Raw genomic sequence first — 9123 nt, forward strand, 5'->3', positions numbered from 1 at the left:
TCGTTTCCTTCGGCGCTCCCCACGATGAACAGATGCCGATCGCTGCATCGGAGGGTGGGTCAGAGTTCTCTGCGGATGACGATTTGGCGCCGCTGCACCCTTCGGGTGTGACAGCGGTGCCCTAGTCGGACCCGGAGATGATGGCCATGCTTTCCCGGTCCGCCCTCGAGGCTGGATGATTGGTTTCTCGGGGTGGTGCATGCTGGTTCTCAGCAACCCACCCCAGTGCCTTTCTTCCCGGAGGTGCATGAGGAGCTCACTGGGGCGTGGACGGCACCTTTCACTGCCAGAAACCGTCACGATGGCTCCTCCTCCCTCACCACCCTTGATGGTGGGGCGGCTAAGGGTTACACACACATCCCACCAGTGGAGCGGGCTGTTGCTATGCAGCTGTGCCCTAACTCTACTTGACGCGGAGAGCCGTGTCTCCCTTCCTGGGCCTGTAAGTACTCGTTGGACTTGACCCTCTGGGGACCAAAAACGCGACCGCGCGTTTTGCTCGTTTTTTTTTTTTTTAGCAATGTAAAATAAACACTAAATGCTCTGTTAATTTTGATCTTTCATTTTCGTGTAATACATCAATCGATCCTGTTCAGTTTCTATTTTTTTTCTGTATACTCACAATAAAAATAAAGTGTTTTGCTTTTTGCCAAATAAAGAAAAATTAACGTGATGCGATTTCTGCACTCTCTCTGTCAGTGAAGTCCAATTTGAAACGCGTTCGAAAATGATCTATAACTCCGCGAAAATGTATTTGTATAAGCAACGTATTAAACTGCAAATTAACATTTATATGCCCTAATATTTCATAAAAACAACGTTACAGTCAGGCGAAGTATGAAAGACAAAATTTTGTTGACTAGATTTGGGTACAGTTTTTACTGTAGAATATACTGCCACATCAAATAAGCTTTTGTTTAGCAATTTCTGCTCATATCTATATATATATATATAAAATACTATTTTTGTCAAAAATAAAGTCATAGAATAAGATGTTAGATGTTCCAATGTTGGCTATATTCAAACTAATGAATACATATGATAAAATGTAGGCCTATAATCTTTTTTTTATATATATATATATAAAGAAAGAATACACTTGAAATATTGTTGAAATTGTAATTATTGTTGTAATTGTAACCTTTTTAATAAAATAGCAAAACATATTTACAAGATAGATGTAAGCGAAATCTTAAATGGTCAATATAAGTCTTCTTCTAAATATATCTTTTGTCCTTGCATTGTGGCTCAGTCAGTGTCACACCTGAATGAATGGCTAATTATGCAGAGTGGGTGGGACATTGTATTCTCAGGTGTAAACCACTCCTCGTTCACGCCCCCACGCATATTGGCTTTCCAAGCAAAACCTGTTTTACATCAATTTAAATCAATGTATTGTTTTATGTGAACGATAAAGCAAGACTATTTTCACATAATTTTGAAGCCAGAACTCGAAGGAACAACATCCATTAGTCAAAAGTCTTGTGGACACATATTTAATATGTGTTTTGTGGTCTTATTTCAGCAACTTTCATTTTTATTTTTTCCAATAACCACGCATAAACATTATTCTCTTAAAAATACAAACATCTACATACACGTTGCTTGCATATTATGGTAGCCCTGTTTGTGCTATATAGAGTGAATTTACACCTTTGCCATTAACATGTTTATAAATAACTGAAAAAAGCACAAATGTCAAGGCATGTCAGAACATCTCAAGGGCCCCAAAAACACCTTGGTCCCCAGAGGGTTAACCGGCAAGGCTTACAAGGCCTGTGGGGAAGCTGCCTCTGCCATACATGCCATGACATTGTTGCAGGTCCTTCAGGCCAAGGCACTGAAGGACCTGCACGAGGGTGGTCATGATCCCCAAGTTCTCCAAGAACTTCGTGCCGCGTCGGGCATCGGGCCACGTGTTTCGTGCGACGAAGGTGACCGCGTGGTCGCTGGGTCGTGCGATGTCCACTATGGTGGTCCAGGAACGCCATCTCTGGCTGTGTCTAGCCGACATGAGAGAGACCGACAAAGTCAGGTTCCTTAACTCCCCCGTGTCCTAGACTGTCCTCTTTGATGACGCGGTAGAGAACTTCACCCAGCAATTCACGGCTGTACAGAAGCAGAATGAGGCGATTAAGCATATCCACCCAACCGCCCGCGGTTCCTTAGTCTACTCATCGCCGAGGGCATCCTCCTGTGAGGAGCCAGTTGCAGGCAAAGCCAGAGGTAAGTGGCCCTAGGGCGGGTGACCCGGAGATGGATGGGACTGCTCTTCAGTTGATGGTGACTGCACCACTCCCTCACCCGGAAGAGGGCCGAGTGGAAAATCTTGTGTTCCCTTTTGTTTGTGTTCCGCCGCTGGCGTCAAAACCAGCGGTATCCAAATTTTCAATAAAGGAGCAATTTCTTCCATCTCTGGGTCCGAAGAGCGCCCAGAGAGCAGTGGGAGAAGAGAATCCTCACCACTCTCATCCGCCTCTTCTATCGCCAGCGGGCAGCAGCGTGCAGTTCGGGAAGGCAACCAAGCCTCCTCCTGCGCCTCCTGCCCCGTGGAACCAGGTAAGTGTTGCACAGCACACTCAGACCCCGCTACGGGCCACCTCCCAGAGAGAGCCTCCCGAGCCGCATCCCTGCGCTCCACCACGCTGCCCCACTGCAGGTACACCTATGGTCCCTTTGATCCCGCTTGTACGGTCTCTGCGAAATTGGTTAGCTCTCCCTAGTCCGTCTCGCTGGCGCATTTGGACCATCAGGCTTGGCTATGCGATTCTGTTTGCCTGGCATCCCCCCAAGTTTCAAGGCCATCCACTCCACTATAGTGAGAGCAGCCGATGCCCATGTCTTAAAAACTGAGATCGCAGTCCTACTGGCGAAGGACGCGATAGAGCTGGTCCCTCCAGCCGATATGAGGTCAGGGTACTACAGTCCCTACTTCATTGTACCCAAGAAAAGCAGTGGGTTACGACCAAACTTGGACCTGCGAGTTTTGAATCGAAACCTTCACTCAAAACGTTTTGAATGCATCCATCCCCGAGATTGGTTTGCTGCAATCGAACTGAAGGACACGTACTTTCATGTCTCGATTCTTCCTTGACGCTTTGTGTTCGAGAGTCAAGCATATCAGTACAAGGTCCTGCCCTCCAGGCTGTCCCTGTCTCCCCGTGTCTTCACGAAAGTCACGGAGGGGGCCCTTGTGTGTCCGTTAGTTTGAAGCGCTCTTTCGGTTCTTCCGAGCGCGGGTCGCTCGCGGGAAGTTCAAACAGTTTACTTGTAAGCGGAGTTATAGGTAGAAATGAATGAGCACAAGACTAAGACAAGGCAAGAAGCCGGAGATACGACTAATACAAAAAACTAAGGAAACAAAAGTAAAACAAACTTGGAGAGGACAAACTTGAAGAAAAAGAAAAACATGAAGAGAGAGAGATGAGTGTAATGATGAGTCAGCAGAAGTGGGATCCATGTGCAGCTTTATTTAAGATAGTAGAATAACAACGGACAGAGGTCAATCACCAGCAACAGAGATATCAAAGGCAAAGCAGAAATGTAATTATACAACAGGCAATGGATCAGGGCAGGCAGCAGACAAAAGGATAAATCCAGGTAAACAGGCAGAAGATCAGAAGGGCAGGCAGCAATACAGGAAAACGAGGAAAACAGTCCAAGGTCAAACACAAGAGATACAATACTGGGAAACACGCTCAGAAATGTCTGCAATGGCAAGAACAAGACTTCGCAGTGTGTGTGTGTGTGTGTGTGTGTGTGTGTGTGTGTGTGTGTGTGTGTGTGTGTGTGTGTGTGACATAAATAGTCCATGGAATGAGGATCAGGTGTGACTGTAATCAGTAACAGGCATGGAATGATGGGAAACGTAGTCCAAGTCAAAGTTAGTACTCCGATGAGGGAGCCCTCTGGTGGTGATCAGAGGGAGCCACAGAGGCTTGATTTGTGATAGAGCCCCCTCCCTGCGAGCGGCTCCTGAAGCGAGGAGGTGATCGACGCCGGAGTCTTCCACGAGGGCGAGGGGCAGGTCTATCTGGATGGGTCCTATGGAAGTCGGCAATGAGAGATGGATCCAAAATGTCGTTTGAGTTGACCCAAGACCGCTCCTCTGGACCATACCTCTCCCAGTCCACGAGGTATTGTAGTAGTCTGCCCCGGCGTCTGGAGTCCAGGAGTTCATGCACTTGATAAGCCTCCTCGCCATCCCTGATGATAGGAGGGGGTCTCTGGTCACTAGCCTCATCTAGGTCCTCCTCTCCTCTCGATCCACCAGCGGGCTTGAGCAGAGAAACATGAAAGGTGGGTGAGATACGGTAATTGGAAGGAAGAGCCAAATGGTATGAGACTGGACTAATCTGTTTAATTATTTTGAAGGGACCCACGTACCTGGGACTGAGTTTTCGGCAGGGTAACCGGAGTCGAAGATCCTGAGTAGAAAGCCAGACCCATTCCCCAGGGCGATAATCAGGATGAAGACGGCAGGGGCGGTCAGCCTGTTCCTTCTGGTGCCTTACCGCCCTTTGAAGATGCACATGTGCTTCATTCCAAATGTTCTCACTCCTCTGCAGCCAGAGCCGCCTTAACCTACTGTTAGGCCCCGGGGCTGAGAGGTTTTGTAGGCCCCCCATCCCCTCGATTCATTTTACAGTTTCCCCTGCATTATGTTGACTATTAGGGACAAGAAAATGTATTATTTGTTAAATTCGGATGACGTTTTAGTAATTTATGACAGTATGAGTGAGTTTAATTTGTAGATTGATCGATCGTTAATCTAGTAAATTATTTAATCCCTGAACACTGTTGTGTGGTAATATAAAAACACTCTCCCGAACAGCATACTGTTTCTTTTGAGCCTAATTCCTAGTTAAATTAAAATAATATAGTTGTATCACTTGTGATGGTGTTTTGTATGTGGCCAGACGAGCAGTCTACCAATAACATTAGAGCGACAGCACTACCAACGGCCACAAGCGACTTCACAGTATAGAGACTAGCGACAAAATCTGACAAGTTACAAAACAATATGACCTTTTCAGCTCATCATGAAACTGAACATGGGAGGCCCCTGAACTTGGGAGGCCCCTGGGCTTCAGCCCAGGTAAGCCCGTGCATTAAGGCGGCCTTGTCTGCAGCCAATCATTTACCGCAGGTAGCTCGATAGGTTCTCCCGACCACGGGAATAGAGGGGGTTGATAGCCCAGGACGCATTGAAAAGGGGTTAGTCCGGTGGAAGGTTTTCTGAGTGAATTTTGTGCATATTCTGCCCAGAGCAGATAACGACTCCAGTCTGTTTGGTTACGGTGACAATAGGATCTGAGGTAACGGGTAAGTTCTTGGTTGAGGCATTCCACTTGACTATTAGACTGAGGGTGATAACCCGAGGTCAGACTGAGATTGACATTGAGCTTCTGGAAGAATGCGGCCCATAAACGAGAAGTAAACTGAGGTCCTCGATCGGAGACGATGTCTTCCGGAAGACCATAGAATCGGAACACATAATTACACAAAGTTTCTGCTGTTTCAAGGGCAGAGGGTAATTTGGGTAGGGGAATGAGGCGACAGGACTTGGAGAAACGGTCGACTACGGTGAGTATTGTGGTATGACCTTGGGAGTTTGGGAGATCTGTGACAAAGTCGATAGCAATATGGGACCAGGGGCGTTGGGGAACGGGTAAAGGTTGGAGTAGACCAGCAGGAGCTTGGTGAGATGATTTGGTCATTTGACAAGTGGTAAAATTCTGGATGAAAGTGATGTCAGATTGTAATGACAGCCACCAGAAGCGATTGTTGACAAGTTGACTGGTAGCATTGATGCCCGGGTGACCAGAGCTAGGAGAATTGTGCACCCACTGAATAACTCTTCTACGGAGTGTCGTAGGTACATAGTGTGGTGAGTTCTGGTATTACACTCACTTTCCTGAATAACCCCTAGTATCAATGTGTCAAGGTGGTCTTTTGCTGTCAGGTCAGAATAAGTATTATTCCCTCCTTTGCTTGTCTAATTTATTCCAGTAAATCTAGGTGTAGTCCCTACTCTCCCAGGAAACAATAACAATCATTTTTAACTAGACATATGAATTAAATTCATGCTTACCTTCCAGCAGAATCGCTCTTGGTACCCTTGTTATCTTCAGTTATAAGAAGGATTAATAGAATTGTTTTAGCAGCTGAAGTAAGACTTAACAGTGATTGTCTTTAGAAATAAATATTTATTTATACAAAAGATTAAAACACTGATTATACAAAAATTAATACTCGTAGCAAATCAAAAGAAAATGTTACAGAATATAAAACTTCAGCTTATTCAATCTCAACAGGGCAGTCCTGTATGAGTGAATATTACAAAGACTAATTACCTTGTAAGCAGTTCAAGCAGTTAGGAGTAAATATCAACTTATTCTCATTCGAGGTTTTCCAAGTTACAATAATACAGCAGAGCAGTTCAAACCAAAAGAAATTTAGCTAGAATTAAACTAGAAGAGATTTTAATTTCTCTCTAGGGATGCAATCGACATCAAAATCAAAAATGCAGCAATCAGCAGTCAGAAAGCAGTTATATTTATACGGAACTGGGTTACATTGTTCCATTGCAGTAGCTTGGGTTTTTTCCAGAGGAACTAAGTCTCATGACAGGGTCTTGCGACATTAACCATCTATAGTCTCTGAGGGGGTTTTTGGTGACACTGCTGTTTCCCATATATGGGCATTCTTGCGTCCCTTCCGTCCTCTGCGCTTTGAGCTTCTATGTATGTGTGTGCGTGAATATGTATCTGGAAGTGTGTTTGTGGGTCCAAAATACCTATTAAAATTCACAAATCCTGCCACAATAGGTACGACCTGGGGGACAGTCAGGTGGAGATGGTTCAGAGTTCTGAGCATCAGTAATCTCAGTCATGAGGTCCCACTGTACCGGTGCCATGATGATAGTGGAAGGAAGGATCGGTTCTTTAGCAGGTGGTGATAGTGCGGATTCATGTTGTCTGGAAAGGGCGTCTGCTTTGACGTTCTTGGAACCAGGTCTGAAAGTAACAGAGAACTGGAATCTGGTGAAAAATAATGCCCATCTTGCCTGTCTTTGATTGAGTCTTTTAGCTGAGCGCAGATATTCTAGGTTTCAATGATCAGTTAATACCAGGAAGGGATGCTTGCTTCCCTCCAGCCAATGCCGCCATTGCTCAAAAGCTGCCTTCATGGCCAGAAGTTCCCAATCTCCAACGTCATAATTTTATTCAGCAGATGTGAGTTTTCGTGAGTAATATGCGCAAGGAAAAAGTTTGGACGGATTGCCTTGTCTTTGAGAGAGTACTGCCCCAATGCCTGTGCTGGATACGTCGATCTCTACAATAAACTCACGTTCAGGGTCAGGATGATGTAATATAGGAGCTGTGGTGAAGCATTTCTTCAGTTCTTGGAAGGATCGTTCGGAAGCTGACAACCACGATAGACGATGTCCTCCCCTCTTAAGCATGGAAGTTAGAGGTGTTGCAATGATGCTGAAGTCTCTGATGAAGCGTCTGTAAAAGTTGGCGAATCCCAAGAAACGCTGTAACTCCTTAACTGTATTTGGTTGGGGCCACCCCAAGACTGCATTCCCTTTGCTGTCGTCCATGGTGACTCCCTCAGAACTGATGATGTATCTGAGGAACGAAATTGAGGTTTGGTGAAACTCACACTTCTCTGCCTTGGCGTAAAGTTGATGTTCAATGAGGCGTTGCAGAGCGGTTCGGACATGGCGAATGTGATCTTCCAGGGTGTCGGAGTAAATGAGGATATCGTCGATATACACAATGACCCACTGATTGAGCATGTCACGGAATACGTCATTGATGAAAGCTTGGAAGACAGAAGGACTATTGACCAGCCCGAAAGGCATAACCAAATATTCATACTGGCCTGTTACTGTGGAAAAGGCAGTCTTCCACTCATCTCCTTCACGGATTCTTATCAGGTTGAATGTACAGCGCAAGTCGAGTTTTGTGAAATACTTGGCGGTGCGAAGTTGCTCCAGAGCTGTAGGAACTAACGGCAGTGGGTAATGAAATTTTACAGTAATTTCATTGAGACCTCAGTAGTCGATACAGGGGCGCAGCCCACTATCCTTTTTTTTACAAAGAACCCTGCTGATGCCGGAGAAGTGGATGGTCGGATGAACCCCTTAGCCAGTTCTTCATTGGTATAGTTTTTCATAGCCTCAGATTCAGATTGTGACAAGGGAAAATCCTGCCCTTGGGAAGAGTGGTACCTGGAAGCAGTTAATTGGCGCAATCACCAGAACGATGAGGAGGTAGTTGAGATGCCTTGGTCTTACTGAAGGCCTCTACAAGATCTTTGTACTCTAGGGGTAGGTCATGGGTGGAAACTGGTTGCAGCTTGGAAGTTGTGGGTTGGGTGTTCAGGACAGGAACTGGTTGGATACAGTTTTTAAGACATGAGTCAGACCATTGTACAATTTGTCTCTCAGCCCAGGAAATGTGAGGATTATGTTAGCCAAGGGAATCCAAGTATAATGGGGTTACGTGGTGATTTAATAAGGAACAATCAAATGATTTCCGTATGTAAGGTCCCAGTCTTTAAGGATATGTCGCCAGTGGTGTACTGAATGCGACCGGTCCCCAGCGGGCGTCCATCTAACGCTGCCACTGCCAAAACAGAATCACATGGAATTAAGGGAATGTTATGACTTTTGACAAAGTCTGGGTCAATAAAGTTAGCTGCAGCTCCAGTATCAATCATGGCCGTAGCATTGATTGTTCCACCATGAACAGTAAGAACTACTGGCAATTCCATATTAGAAGACTGGGACTGATAACTCACCGTCGTTGGGTTTCCTTGAGATGGACGTGTGGGACAGGACGCTCTCATATGCCCTGGTTGCCCGCAGTAAAGACACAGTCTTTGACGGTAACGACGCTCGTTTTCTTCTGAGGAGATGTGAGTGAAGCCGATCTGCATTGGTTCATGGTCAGAAGTGATTGTGGCAGCGGAGGAAAGTGCAGAAGGAATCCTATTAGGACGTCTCGAGTGGATCAAATTATCAATGTGAATTGCTAGTTCAATGAACTGGTCAAGATTCTTCCCCTCATCACGACAGGCCAGCTCAGACTGAAGTTCCACACTTAATCC

This window comes from Squalius cephalus, assembly GCF_949319135.1.
Source record: "Squalius cephalus genome assembly, chromosome: 9".
Taxonomy (NCBI): Eukaryota; Metazoa; Chordata; class Actinopteri; order Cypriniformes; family Leuciscidae; genus Squalius; species Squalius cephalus.